This window comes from Anomaloglossus baeobatrachus, chromosome 8 (assembly GCF_048569485.1).
Source record: "Anomaloglossus baeobatrachus isolate aAnoBae1 chromosome 8, aAnoBae1.hap1, whole genome shotgun sequence".
Taxonomy (NCBI): domain Eukaryota; kingdom Metazoa; phylum Chordata; class Amphibia; order Anura; family Aromobatidae; genus Anomaloglossus; species Anomaloglossus baeobatrachus.
The window spans coordinates 177,741,584-177,757,335 of record NC_134360.1 but is presented as its reverse complement, the minus strand read 5'-3'; the positions used below and the strand labels follow the sequence as shown (position 1 = coordinate 177,757,335).

General features: G+C 54.5%; 1 protein-coding gene across 4 annotated transcripts in view; it reads left to right on the top strand.

Moving 5' to 3' along the window:
• Positions 1-15,752, top strand: part of PRRC2C (proline rich coiled-coil 2C) — a 344,519-nt gene that overhangs the window by 206,084 nt on the left and 122,683 nt on the right. The window lies entirely within an intron of this gene.

Genomic DNA, 15,752 nt, shown 5'->3' with positions numbered 1-15,752 from the left:
GCTGGCCAGCGTAAGGGTTCGCAGGCTTCCAAGTCAACCTTGGCTCGGTGCATCAAGGAACCGATTCTCGAAGCCTACCGTTCTTCTGGGCTTCCGCTTCCTTCAGGGCTGAAAGCCCATTCTACCAGAGCCGTGGGTGCGTCCTGGGCATTGCGGCACCGGGCTACGGCTCAGCAGGTGTGTCAGGCAGCTACGTGGTCTAGTCTGCACACTTTCACGAAACACTATCAAGTGCATACCTATGCTTCGGCAGACGCCAGTCTAGGTAGGCGAGTCCTTCAGGCGGCGGTTGCCCACCTGTAAGAGGGGGCCGTTTTTTCGGCTCTTGTTTATTGAGGTATTCTTTTACCCACCCAGGGACTGCTCTTGGACGTCCCAATTGTCTGGGTCTCCCAATGGAGCGACAAAGAAGAAGGGAATTTTGTTTACTTACCGTAAATTCCTTTTCTTCTAGCTCCTATTGGGAGACCCAGCACCCGCCCCTGTACCCTTCGGGCTGGTTGTTCTTTTGTGTACACATGTTGTTCATGTTGAATTGTTCTTTTGGTTCATGGTTCAGTTCTCCGAACATCCTTCGGATTGAATTTACCCTAGACCAATTTATAAGTTTTCTCCTTCCTGCTTTTGCACCAAAACTGAGGAGCCCGTGATCCACGGGAGGGTGTATAGGCAGAGGGGAGGGGTTACACTTTTTAAAGTGTAATACTTTGTGTGGCCTCCGGAGGCAGAAGCTATACACCCAATTGTCTGGGTCTCCCAATAGGAGCTAAAAGAAAAGGAATTTACGGTAAGTAAACAAAATTCCCTTCTTCTTCAAGATAGCTGGACCGTCCTTGTAAATAAGCACATGTACCCTGTCACCCCTTTGTAGATTGTAAGCTCTTATGAGCAGGTTTGTCTTTATTTTTGCTTTAATTATTGTTTCTTCGGCGCTCCATTGGGAGACCCAGACGATTGGGTGTATAGCTACTGCCTCCGGAGGCCACACAAAGTATTACACTAAAAAGTGTAAGGCCCCTCCCCTTCTGCCTATACACCCCCCGTGGGATCACGGGCTGCTTCAGTTTTATGCTTTGTGCGAAGGAGGTCAGACACGCACGCATAGCTCCACTGTTTTAGTCAGCAGCAGCTGCTGACTATGTCGGATGGAAGAAAAGAGGGCCCATACTAGGGCCCCCAGCATGCTCCCTTCTCACCCCACTTTTGTCGGGTGTTTGTTAAGGTTGAGGTACCCATTGCGGGTACGGAGGCTGGAGCCCACATGCTGTTTTCCTTCCCCATCCCCCTGAAGGGCTCTGGTGAAGTGGGATCTTACCGGCCTCCAGGCTCTGAGGCCGGGCTCCATCCACAGACCCGGAGATCCTGCTGGAATGGAGCGGAGTATCGTCAGGGACAGGCCCTGCAACGTTAAGGTACTCCGTGTCCCCGTACAGGCTATGCACAGACACACTCCAGCGTTGCTGGGTGTGTTAGTGCGCCGGGGACAGTAGCGCTGCGCGCTTGGGCTTTACTCACTGCAGCTTAGCTGAGTGAGTTTATGTGTCGGGAACTACCGCGCCAGCCGCTGCTGGAGCTGCGGCGCGGCTGAGACTTGTGGTGCGCCGGGGACTTTCGCGCTGCCGCGCTTTTACGACGGCAGCGCTTATAAATCTAGTCCCCGGCTTTTGCGGCCTAGTTACGTTTCGTTCCCGCCCCCAACCCTGCCAGTCAGGGAAGGGGCGAGACGCTGTACAATGATCAGCGCCGAGGGCTGGAGTCTTATTTACATACTCCAGCCCTCTCACTGGGCACAGGGGGACGCCAGTTTCCCGCTCTTGTCTGGGGCACGCCCACGGCCCGCCCCTCTTCACAGGACGCCGGCAGCCATTCCTGCAGGCAATCTAAGCTGGAGAACGGACACAGGCTCTGGGAGACCCAGCAAAGGGATTCTGGCGACCACTTACCCGCTTATGCGGGCGGTAAGCAGCACCTTGGTGCTGACCCCACTATTGCCACAGTGTTTTTTTGTGTACTTTATCCTTGTACTGATATTTGCAAGACCATACACAGACACACGCCAGCATTGCTGGGCGTGTTAGTGCGCCGAGGACAACAGCGCTGCGCGCTTGGCCTATACTCACTGCAGCTTAGCTGAGTGAGTTTATCTGTGGGAAACTGCCGCGCTGGAGGCTGCGGCGCGGCTGAGACTTGTGGCTGTACGGTCGCTTCTTGGCGGTATACCCCTAGATAGCTCTGAGGAGACAACAGCATGTCGTCAGCATAGAGCAAGGGGGCCAAGGCACAGGTTTTCTATGCTGTCTGTACCGCACGTGAGGCTGTTTTACCGGCAGGTTCCACTAACCCCTAATGGGTAGAGTCTCTGCTAGTGGTGGCCCAGAGAGGGCCACCTGTGAAACTGTCCAGAGGACAGAGTTTGCAGTTTTTTTGCTGATAAAATGTCTTGGACTATGAACAAAATTCTAGCAACTTTGCAGTCCAAGGCGGTGACTCAGACCAAGGGCATTGTTGAATCAAGGCTCCCCGGTCTCCCTCAGTTGGAACTAATCCGTGCTCCAAGGGGGTCCCATACATCCCAGACTGAAGGCTCTGACACGGACGACAGTCCCAGACAGCCTAAGCGAGCTCGCTGGGAGAGACCCTCGACTTCACACACTGGTCAGGGTCTCAGCGAGAGGATTCTCTGTATGTTGAGGTAGCTGGTCAGGTTTCTGATCCTGAGACCGCTTTCATTCTGGATGCTCCTAATGGGACGCCATGGTGAATGATCTCATAGCGCCCATCAATACACTGGTGGATATTTCTCCCTCAGCCCCTCCAGTGGAGGAGGCAGCTTCAGCAGGAGAAATTCCATTTCAGGTATCCCAAGCGTAAATTCAGTACTTTTTGGGCCTCTCTGACTCAGAGGAGCAGTCCAGAAACGCTACGCTTATCCAGACAAGCTTTTCTCCGCCGCGCCATCCTCCATAGTTGCAGTGGAAGATGGGACTTCACTTAAAGATGCCATTGACAGACAGATGGACCTCTGGTTGAAATCTGTCTGTGAAGCTATCGACGTGTCGTTTGCTCCGGCATTCGCAGCCGTATGGGCACTCCAAGCTATTTCAGCTGGTCTTGCGCAGATAGACACTGTCACACGTACATCTGTGCCGCAGGTGGCGTCCTTAACCTCGCATGCATTGCGACTTACGCTATTCATGCTGTCCTGGACTCTACGAGCCGTACGCCGGTGGCATACGCCAACTCCGTGGTTTTGCGCAGACCCTTGGGGTTAAGGGAATGGAAGGCAGCTCCTGCTTCCAAAAAGGGCTTAACCAGTTTGCCATTATCTGGTGACAGACTGTTGGCTGAGCGATTGGATGAAATCATTAAACAGGCCAAGGGTAAGGATTCTTCCTTACACCAGCCCAGATCAAACAAAACCCAAGGAAGGACAGTCGACGTTTCGGTCCTTTCCAGGCTCGGGCTGGTCCCAATTTTCCTAGTCCAAAAGGACTCAAAAGCCTCAGAGGGGCTCAGACTCCTGGCGGGCTCAATCACGACCAAAGAAGGCAGCCGGAGGAACCGCTACCAAGGCGGTTTCCTCATGACTTTCAGCCCTCTCTCTCTCTCTCCGCATCCGCGGTCGGTGGCAGACTCTCCCGCTTTGGCGGCATTTAGCTGCCACAGGTCAAAGACCGGTGGGTGAGACACATTTTGTCTCACGTGTACAGGATAGAGTTTTGTTCTCGTCCTCCGGCTAGATTCTTCAGAACTTCCCCACCTCTCGACCGAGCCGATGCTCTTCTGCAGGCAGAAGGAGTGATAATCCCTGTTCCTCTTCAGGAACAAGATCACGGTTTTTACTCCAATCTGGTTGTGGTGCCAAAAAAGGACGGCTCTTCCGTTCCGTTCTAGACCTAAAACTGCTCAAAAAGCAGTGTAAACCAGGCGGTTCCGGATGGAATCCCTCCGCTCCGTCATTGCCTCAAGGTCTCAAGGAGATTTCCTAGCATCAAGAGACATCAGGATGCTTATCTCCACGTGCCGATTGCTCCAGAGCACCAGCGTTTGCTGCGATTCGTTATAGAAAACGAGCATCTTCAGTTCGTAGACCTGCCCTTAGGTTTGGCGACAGCCCCACGGGTTTTCACCAAGGTCATGGCTGCAGTGGTAGCAGTCCTGCACTCTCAGGGTCACTCTGTGATCCCTTACTTGGACGATCTACTTGTCAACGCACCCTCTCAAGAGGCATGCCAACGCAGCCTGAACGTTGCGCTGGAGACTCTCCAGAGTTTCGGGTGGATCATCAACTTTTCAAAGTTAAATCTGACACCGACCCAATCACTGACATATCTTGGCATAGAGTTCTATACTCTCTCAGCGATAGTGAAGCTTCCGCTGGACAAACAGCGTTCACTACAGACGGGGGTGCAGTCTCTCCTTCAAGGCCAGTCACACCCCTTAAGACGCCTCATGCACTTCCTAGCGAAGATGGTAGCAGCAATGGAGGCAGTCCCTTTCGCGCAGTTTCATCTGCGTCCACTTCAATGGGACATTCTCCGCCAAAGCGATGGGAAGTCGACGTCCCTAGACAGTAACGTCTCCCTTTCTCAGACGGTCAAGGACTCTCTTCAGTGGTGACTTCTTCCCACCTCATTGTCAAAAGGAAGGTCCTTCCTACCCCCATCCTGGACGGTGGTCACGACAGACGTGAGTCTGTCAGGGTGGAGAATAGTCTTTCTACACCACAGGGCTCAGGGTACGTGGACTCAGCAGGAGTCCACCCTTCAGATCAATGTTCTGGAAATCTAAGCAGTGTATCTTGCCCTGCAAGCCTTCCAGCAGCGGCTGGAATGCAAACAGATCCGAGTTCAGTCGGACAACTCCACAGCGGTAGCATACATCAACCAGAATACGCAGTCGGCAAGCCTCCCAAGAAGTCCGGCGGACTCTGATGTGGGTGGAAGACAGAGCATCCACCATATCCGCAGTTCACATCCCGGGCGTAGAAAACTGGGAAGCAGACTTCCTCAGTCGTCAGGGTATGGACGCAGGGGAATGGTCTCTGCACCCGGACGGGTTTCAGGAAATCTGGGGCCTTCGGGGGAGGCCGGACGTCGACCTAATGGCGTCTAGGCACAACACCAAGGTCACGAGTTTCATGGTGTGGTCTTACCATCAACGAGCTCTGGCGGCAGGCGCCTTAGTTCAGGATGGGTCGCAGTTCCAGCGACCCTATGTGTTTCCCCCTCTGGCACTGTTGCCCAGAGTGCTACGCAAGATCAGCTCCGATTGCCGCCGCGCCATCCTCGTCGCCCCAGACTGGCAGAGGAGGTCGTGGTACCCGGATCTGTGGCATCTCACAGTCGGCCAGCCGTGGGCACTACCAGACCGGCCAAACTTACTGTCCCAAGGGCCGTTTTCTATCTGAATCCTACGGCCCTGAACCTGACTGGGTGGCCATTGAGTCCTGGTTCCTAGCGTCTTCAGGATTATCTCATGACGTCATTGCCACCATGTGACGGGCTAGGAAGCCGACGTCTGCCAAGATCTACCACTGTACGTGGAAGATATTCTTACCTTAGGGCTCTGCTTAGGGAGTGTCTCCCTGGCCATTTGCATTGCCTACTTTTCTTTCCTTCCTGCAATCGGGTTGGGAAACAGGTTTGTTGCTCGGCTCCCTTAAAGGACAAGTTCCAGCGCTGTCTGTATTCTTTCAGAAGCGCCTAGCACGACTTCCTCAGGTACGCACGTTCCTGCAGGGGGTTTGTCACATTGTCCCTCCGTACTGAGGCCGTTAGACCCATGGGATCTGAACAGGGTACTAATTGCTCTCCAGAAGCCGCCCTGCGGGCCTCTGAGGGATGTTTCACTTTCTCCACTTTCACAGAAAGTGGCCTTTCTGGTAGCGGTCACGTCTCTTCGGAGAGTGTCCGAGCTAGCAGCGCGGTCATCCAAAGCTCCCTTCCTGGTGCTTCACCAAGGCAAGGTAGTGCTGCGCCCGATTCCGGAGTTTCTCCCTAAGGTGGTATCCCCTTTTCATCACAATCAGGATATCTCCTTACCTTCCTTTTGTTCTTATCCATTTCATCGATATGAAATGGATTTGCATTGTTGGATCTGGTGAAGAGCACTCAGAACCTACATTTCCCGCACAACGCCCCTGCGCCGATCGGATGCACTCTTTGTCCTTGTCACTGGTCAGCGCAAGGGGTCGCAGGCTTCCAAATCCACCCTGGCTCGATGGATCAAGGAACCAATCCTTGAAGCCTACTGTCACGAACCACCGGGGGGGTCACTCAGAAATCCCCCGCGCTGGCTACCAGTACGTCACAATCGGGGGGTAACAAGTGGGGGTCACCCCTCCTTTATACCTCCCGACCGACAGACAGAGCACGTGACGCGCTCTCTAGCGCCCCTCTTATAGTCAGGCCAATTATGGAATTGCCCGACAATAAGCAAGGAGGCCGCTATACTACTTATGCCGATTATTGAAGGGTCCCCGGTGAGAGTAGGGTATATATTCCCCCGACCTCCGCGGGCGGAATATATAAAACCTCCCCGAATCTCACTGGCCTCCCCACAATAATCCTTGGCACAACTCGCTGCCACCAACCGCTTCACGGTAACTATTAGCCGAACACACAGACGTGGGATTCAAGATCGAGATAACAGAACAGCCCAAGATTAATTATATAATTTAATCAGCCTAAAGCACACTAGAAACTACAATATATACAATAGGGAATCTACAGAATATACATATGTCAGAGTACAGTTACAAGCAAAGCATGGTTTACAAACAGGCATACACAGTTCCAGCAGTTACCTTGTGCGTCTGGCCACAGGGGGGCGCTGTAGACCAGGTTTCCAGGATCTTTCCCACAGATGTTTCCTACACGTGACCCCCGGCGAAAGAACACTGGAAAATGGCCGAAGTAGGGTTATCAACCTGGGCAAATCCAGGTCCCCTCCTACCTTAGTGACCTCACAGGGAAGCACTGCCACTCCCCCTGCATGGAGTCAGAGTAATATCCCAGAAGGGGCTATTACCTGCAACTCCGGACTGGGAGGTCCGATCGGGACGGTTCTGGTGCCATCAGATCCGCCCGGGTCCCCTCTGCATTTTGAGTCCAAGCACGACTCATTTACCGGACTCCTACTAGCAGTTCTCTATATCTCGCCGCCCCAGGGTGCCATATACACTCCGAGGATATGCACAGATTCGGCTCGAAGTCCCGATTCTAACGATGTAGGGGGTGTATGGCTGAGACGCACGGTAATATCATAACTGGGTATGATATTACGGAGCCAGCAGTATGCTCTCCTGTGGTGACTAGCTCCCTTTTGGTTTTGCCAGGTCACTGTCCACTTTCTTTGATGAGCGGACACAGCTCCCAGGGGCTCTTCCTCTCTCTCTTTGTTTTAGAGGCCTGAGAGAACACTAATCTCCATATCAGAGGAGATGGCTGTTGGAGGTGTAAGTGGAACACAGACCAGTTCCTTTGACACCTATCTGCTAAACAAACCGTTTATCCCTGTGGTAAATTTTCTGATTGAAGGAGTTGTGTGAAGGAAAGGGGGGGTGACACCAGGAGAGGGCTTCCTGACATAACTTGAATATCATGATTTATCGTCATATCTCCGGATTTACCTCACACCTCCCCCCTTTTGAGGGCGCTAGGGGGCAGCACACTCCGGTGTTCCCCCGTGCGCCCGTCCGCGACCTCTCCTTGTCGGGACAGCCCGTCTGCGTTACCGTGGTCACGGCCCCTTTTGTGTCGAATGGTGAAGTTGTATTGCTGGAGCGCCAGGCTCCATCGCAACAACCTGCCATTCGTCCCGGAGACAGTGTGTAACCAGCTGAGGGGATTGTGGTCCGTCTCCACGATGAAGTGGCGCCCGTATAGATAGGGTTGCAGACGCTGCAGAGCCCACACTATGGCTAGGCATTCCTTCTCGATTGTGGAGTAGGCCACTTCCCTTGGTAACAGCTTCCTGCTCAGGTACAAGACTGGGTGCTCTTGGCTCGCAGAGTCCACCTGGCTGAGCACAGCACCGAGGCCGAAGTCACTGGCGTCGGTCTGTACTACAAACGGCCGCGTGAAGTCGGCTGCCTGTAGCACGGGCGGGCTGGACAGGGCGTCCTTTAGGGCCCGGAAGGCTGTCTCGCAGTCCACTGTCCAATCGACTGCAGAGGGCAGCTTCTTCTTGGTGAGGTCCGTCAAGGGCTTTGCCAGGCTACTATAGCATGGAACAAACCTCCTATAGTACCCAGCGGTCCCCAAGAAGGACATCACCTGCTTCTTGGTCCTGGGGGTGGGCCAGGATGCGATGGCTTCCACTTTCTCAGGCTCGGGCTTCAGTGTTCTCCCGCCTACCCGGTGACCGAGGTACTGGACCTCGCTCATGGCCAGCTGACACTTTCCCGGCTTGATGGTCAAACCTGCCTGGTGGATCCGCCTGAGCACCTGTGCTAGATGCTCTAGGTGATCTTCCCAGGTGGGACTGAAGACGGCAATGTCATCCAGGTACGCGGCCGCGTACCCTTCAAGTCCCTTGAGCAGGGTGTTGACCATCCGCTGGAAGGTGGCAGGGGCATTCCTCATCCCGAATGGCATCACCGTGGACTCGTACAGTCCAAATGGGGTAATAAAGGCAGAGCGTTCCCTGGCCTTGCGAGTCAGGGGGATCTGCCAATATCCCCGGCTCAGGTCCATGATGGTCAGGTACTGAGCCCCGGCCAACTGATCGAGCAGGTCATCGATGCGTGGCATTGGGTACGCATCGGCGACCGTGACAGCATTGAGCCCCCTGTAGTCCACGCAGAACCGAGTGGTTCGGCCCTTCTTAGGGACGAGGACTACAGGCGAGGCCCAAGCGCTGTTGGATGCCTGGATCACCCCCAGCTTCAGCATCTCGTCAATCTCCTGGCGCATGTGTTGCTGCACCTCCAGGGAGACCCGATATGCTGAACGCCGGATCGGGGGATGATCCCCAGTGTCCACGTGATGGACAGCCAAGTCAGTCCTTCCGGGCTGGTTGGTAAACAACCCCCGGAAGGGGTGTAGGGTGGCCCACAGCTGGGACCGTTGGTCCTCCAAGAGCTGGTGGCCAACCTCCACATCCTCAATGGAGCCGCCTGCCCTAACCTGGGCTAGCATATCCAAGAGGGTTTCCGCTTCTCCCTCCTCGGGCAGGTTGCACACAGGGAGTGCACATGCCTCCCGCTCATGATGTGCCTTCATCATGTTCACATGGAAGGGCTTCCGCCTTCCACGGGCAGGGTCCAGGGTGACCAGGTACGTTACAGGGTTGAGCTGCTGGTACACGAGGTATGGGCCTTCCCAGGCTGCCTGAAGCTTGTCCTGTGGTACGGGGACCAGTACCCACACCTTTTGACCCACTTGGTAGGTCCTCTGACAAGCGTTCTGGTCGTACCAACGCTTCTGATCGGCCTGGGCTTGAGCCATATTGTCGTGTACCAGTTGCGTCAAGGCCTGCATTTTGTCCCGGAAGCGCATGACATACTTGATAACCGACACTCCAGGGGTGGCCAAATCCCCTTCCCAAGCCTCTTTCACCAGAGCCAGGGGGCCCCGCACACGTCGCCCGTACAGGAGCTCAAACGGTGAGAATCCTGTTGAGGCCTGTGGAACCTCCCGGTAAGCAAATAACAGGTGTGGGAGATACCGCTCCCAGTCACGCCCGTGGGAGTCGACCAACATCTTAAGCATCTGCTTTAAGGTGCCATTGAAACGCTCGCACAGGCCATTAGTCTGTGGATGGTACGGGCTGGCCACCAGATGTCGCACCTGGACTTGCTTACAGAGGGCCTCCATCAGCTGGGACATGAATTGGGTTCCCCGGTCAGTGAGCATTTCCTGGGGAAAACCCACTCGGGAGAAAATCTCCAGCAATGCGGTGGCCACCTTGTCAGCCCGAATGGACGACAAGGCCACTGCTTCTGGGTACCGGGTGGCATAGTCCACTACCGTCAGTATGAAGCGTTTCCCGGAGCTACTGGGGACGGCCAGCGGGCCGACCAGATCCACAGCCACCCTCCTGAAAGGCTCATCGATGATTGGCAGAGATACCAGTGGGGCTTTGGGGTGTGGCCCCGCCTTCCCCACTCTCTGACAGGTTTCACATGAACGGCAGTAGGCAGCCACATCGGCCCCCATTTTTGGCCAGTAGAAATGCTGGTTTAACCTGGCCTTGGTCTTAGCGATCCCTAGGTGTCCGGCCATCGGAATCTCATGTGCGATCCGCAACAACTCCGTCCGGAACGGATAGGGTACCACTAACTGTCGGTCCATGGGCCACGCCTCCGGTGAACCCTGCTGGACCGTGACCCGGTACAGCCGTCCTTGGTCCCAGACCACTCGCTCCGGGTCCGAGTCCGAGGGAGGCTGTGCCGCCTGCACCTTTAGAGCTTTCAGGCTGTCGTCAGCTTCTAACGCTGCCTGAAACCCCTGACTAGATGTGGCCAGAATCGACGAGACTGTCACATCTTCGGTCAGTACCCCGGGACCTGTGTCCTGGCCTCCACCTGACTCGGCTGCCACTTGGTCAGAAGGGGAAGAGCTATCGGACCTCCGGGAGGCCCCTTGGCTTCCAGCACTCCCACTGCGGGTGACAGCGGCCACAGCCGCTGCGACCGTGGGTCGTGCCTGCTCCTCCTCCGTTCCTGACCAAGTCGCCGGTTCAGGCAGACCTACCTGGCTTCCTGACACCCCGGTTGTGGGGGAACCATGCACAGAGATCTTACCTGGGAGCACTTCCACTCCTGGACCGGCCCCAATCTCACCTGCCTGTTCCCCTCCTGCAGCAACAGAACCCCGCTGTGAAATCTCTGGGGACCCCACATTTGCTGTGGTAGCCCCCACCCCACACACTGGTCCTCCCCCTGCAGCACCCTGCTCTCTGCTTATCCCTGCAGAGGGCAACAGATCCCAGCTCACAGGCTGATTACTTGTAGAGGCATTGTCACACCTTTCTCTGACCCCCTCCCCTGTCACAGCTGCAGCTGTGTGTGTGTCTATGGTGTCTATGCAAGCAGAAATATCAGAGTTCACTCCCCCCTCTCTCACATCATTCATAGATAACACATTAACATTGTCCGGAGGCACGTCAGTACTGGCTGAAGGTTCAGCCCTTGGGGGGGGCCCAAACTGGGAGGTTATCTGCCCCAAATCTGTCCCAAGTAGCACGTTTGCGGGGATCCGATCAGTTACCCCCACCTCCCTCACCCCTCGCCCTGCGCCCCAGTCCACATAAATGCCAGCAACAGGCAGCGCCGGGTCAATGCCTCCAATCCCGGAGACAGCGAGGGTTTTTCCAGGTATCAAGTCTTGGGGGGACACCATCTCAGGCCGCACCAGAGTCACCTCCGAGGCGCTGTCTCGCAGTCCTATGGTCACAGACCGGCCGACGGTGACAGGTTGGAAGCTGTCCAGGGACCTACCACCACCCCCACCCACACAATACACCTTGGGCGGCCCTTGGGACGGGGACGGAGCCGGGGCCTTGGGACGCTGAGGGCACATGGCCTTGAAGTGTCCAGGTAGGTTGCACTGGTGGCACCGTCTTGGCTCTGCCACGGGCCTGGAGAGGGGAGTTGAGGGGGACACCCCCTGCAGTCTAGGGGCAGGTGGGGCAGTCGCAGAATTCATCTTACCCCCTCTCCAGGTGCTGCTGGTGGCTGCTCTCCTGGCCTCAGGAGCCCGATTGTTGGTGTAGTCATCGGCCAGGGCAGCTGTAGCCGTGGACCCCTTTGGCTTCTGGTCTCGGATGAACTGGCGGAGATCCTCAGGGCAGTTCCACAAGAGTTGCTCTGTGATGACCAAGTCCAGGATCTCCGGTCCGGTGGAAAGCTGCAGGCCTTGGGTCCAGTGGTCGGCAGCTCGGGCAAGTGCCCGCCGGTTGTCAGCCCAGGAGTCCTTTGGTCCCTTCTGCAGGGTCCGGAACTTCTTGCGGTAGGACTCCGGAGTGAGGTTGTACTGTTGGATCAGGGCCCGCTTGATTGTGTCGTAGCCCTGATCTGCCTCAGTAGGCAAGTCCCCAAGGATTTCCAGGGCCTTACCCCTTAAACGGGGGGTCAGGTATTTGGCCCACTGGTCCTTGTCCAGATGGTGCTGCAAGCAAGTCCGTTCAAAAGCAGTCAGGAAAGAGTCCAAGTCTCCATCCTTCTCCAGCACTGGGAAGTCCTCAACACGGACCTTTGGAAGTTTGGTGTCTTGAAGGTCACGTGTGGCTGATGAGGGCCGGAGCTGAGCTAGCTGCAGCTGGTGGTCACGCTCTGCCTGTTGCTGTCGCTCTTCACGTGCTGCTTGCCGCTCCGCAGCCTCACGCACTGCTTGCCGCTCCGCAGCCTCAGCGTCACGCGCTGCCTGTCGCTCACGCTCGGCCTTGAGTATCTCGTAGGTATCCCGGTCTCCAGCCATAAGCCTGGCCAAGGCAGCTTGAAGGAGGGCCTCTGCACCTCTCAGGCCGGAGGGATTGGCAAGTGGTGATCTGCGGCACGCTGCAGAGCCAGGTGATTCACTGTCCATTTCAGAGCGGAGGACTGGCATCTGGCTCGTTGAGGACCCTTGGGCGAGCTCCTCCTCATCTTGTCCAGCAGTGCCAGGTTGTGCAATGTCCTCTGCACAGCTGTTCTCTGGCGTCGGGCTCTTGGAGGGCTCGTGGACAACCTCCTCATCGTCTCTGGCCTGAGCATCGGCCATTCCTTTGGCTTTGCTCCTGGTGCCATCAGCCATTCTTGCAGACTTTTGGTCACTGACACAGAACTGACACCTGATGCACCCACACACCTTACAGTATCTGCACTCTGACACTCTAGTGTTGGTCTGGTCTGAAGACTCCAGCAGCCACAGCTGCTGCAGGCAGTCTTTAGTGTCTGGGAGTATGGGTCTCACACTCACACACACTATTATCTCGATCCCACCGCTATGCCACCAATATGTCACGAACCACCGGGGGGGTCACTCAGAAATCCCCCGCGCTGGCTACCAGTACGTCACAATCGGGGGGTAACAAGTGGGGGTCACCCCTCCTTTATACCTCCCGACCGACAGACAGAGCACGTGACGCGCTCTCTAGCGCCCCTCTTATAGTCAGGCCAATTATGGAATTGCCCGACAATAAGCAAGGAGGCCGCTATACTACTTATGCCGATTATTGAAGGGTCCCCGGTGAGAGTAGGGTATATATTCCCCCGACTTCCGCGGGCGGAATATATAAAACCTCCCCGAATCTCACTGGCCTCCCCACAATAATCCTTGGCACAACTCGCTGCCACCAACCGCTTCACGGTAACTATTAGCCGAACACACAAACGTGGGATTCAAGATCGAGATAACAGAACAGCCCAAGATTAATTATATAATTTAATCAGCCTAAAGCACACTAGAAACTACAATATATACAATAGGGAATCTACAGAATATACATATGTCAGAGTACAGTTACAAGCAAAGCATGGTTTACAAACAGGCATACACAGTTCCAGCAGTTACCTTGTGCGTCTGGCCACAGGGGGGCGCTGTAGACCAGGTTTCCAGGATCTTTCCCACAGATGTTTCCTACACGTGACCCCCGGCGAAAGAACACTGGAAAATGGCCGAAGTAGGGTTATCAACCTGGGCAAATCCAGGTCCCCTCCTACCTTAGTGACCTCACAGGGAAGCACTGCCACTCCCCCTGCATGGAGTCAGAGTAATATCCCAGAAGGGGCTATTACCTGCAACTCCGGACTGGGAGGTCCGATCGGGACGGTTCTGGTGCCATCAGATCCGCCCGGGTCCCCTCTGCATTTTGAGTCCAAGCACGACTCATTTACCGGACTCCTACTAGCAGTTCTCTATATCTCGCCGCCCCAGGGTGCCATATACACTCCGAGGATATGCACAGATTCGGCTCGAAGTCCCGATTCTAACGATGTAGGGGGTGTATGGCTGAGACGCACGGTAATATCATAACTGGGTATGATATTACGGAGCCAGCAGTATGCTCTCCTGTGGTGACTAGCTCCCTTTTGGTTTTGCCAGGTCACTGTCCACTTTCTTTGATGAGCGGACACAGCTCCCAGGGGCTCTTCCTCTCTCTCTTTGTTTTAGAGGCCTGAGAGAACACTAATCTCCATATCAGAGGAGATGGCTGTTGGAGGTGTAAGTGGAACACAGACCAGTTCCTTTGACACCTATCTGCTAAACAAACCGTTTATCCCTGTGGTAAATTTTCTGATTGAAGGAGTTGTGTGAAGGAAAGGGGGGGTGACACCAGGAGAGGGCTTCCTGACATAACTTGAATATCATGATTTATCGTCATATCTCCGGATTTACCTCACACCTACCGTTCTGCTGGGCTTCCGGTTCCATCAGGGCTGAAGGCCCATTCTACCAGAGCCGTGGGTGCGTCCTGGGCATTACGGCACCAGGCTACGGCTCAGCAGGTGTGCCAGGCGGCTACCTGGGCGAGTCTGCACGCCTTCACCAAGCGTTATCAGGTGCATGCCTACGCTTAGGCGGATGCCAGCCTAAGTAGAAGAGTCCTGCAGGCGGCGGTTGCCTCCTTGTAGGGAAGGGCTGTTTTTACAGTCCAAACTTGAGGTATTAATTTACCCACCCAGGGACTGCTTTTGGACGTCCCAATCGTCTGGGTCTCCCAATGGAGCGCCGAAGAAGAAGGGAATTTTGTTACTTACCGTAAATTCCTTTTCTTCTAGCTCCAATTGGGAGACCCAGCACCCGCCCCTGTTCCTTCGGGATTTTTGGTTGTTCGGGTACACATGTTGTTCATGTTGAATGGTTTCAGTTCTCCGATGTTCCTTCGGATTGAATTTGTTTAACCAGTTATTGGCTTTCCTCCTTCTTGCTTTTGCACTAAAACTGAAGCAGCCCGTGATCCCACGGGGGGGTGTATATGCAGAAGGGGAGGGGCCTTACACTTTTTAGTGTAATACTTTGTGTGGCCTCCGGAGGCAGTAGCTATACACCCAATCGTCTGGGTCTCCCAATTGGAGCTAGAAGAAAAGGAATTTACGGTAAGTAACAAAATTCCCTTCATTTTCTATAACTGTTATGAGTATTTTTATATGAACCTCTGAATTGTAATGCGCTACGGAATATGTTGGCGCTAGGAATAAGGCTATGTGCCCACGCTGCGGAAAATGCGCGATTTTGCCGCAGATTTCTCGCGGAAAAGCCGTGGATTTTCCAGAAATCTGCAGCACAGCTACTCCCCAGCCATTTCTATGGCATTTGTGAAATGCTGTATCCACGCTGCGGATTTTTCCGCAGCGGAAATCGTGCGGATTTTCGTGCGGAAAAATCTGCAGCATGTCAATTATTGTTGTGGATTTTCGGGCAGATTTTGCCTATTCAATTGAATTAAAAAAAAAATCCGCACCTATGAAAAGTTGCGGATTCCGGGGGAAAGCTGCGGATTTTGATGCAGAAAAATCCGCCGATACAGAGTCCCGTGGGCACATAGCCTTAGGGGGAGGAAAACATAAACGTAAAACCTTAAAAATCAAAACTTGCGGTTGATGGGGTTGTTTGAATTTGCTGTAAGGGCTAACTACCTCCAATAGGTGGTGCTAGAGAGACTGCTTTCTTCTGCATGCATCAGAACTAATTTGCACTTATTGGATAAAACAGAGCATCGGAGAGGGGAACATTTCATATCTGCTTTGGGTGTTTTTTTATATATATATAATATAGTGCCCAACATCTTGTTAACCACTGTTATGATTTTATCGCTTTAGCCTT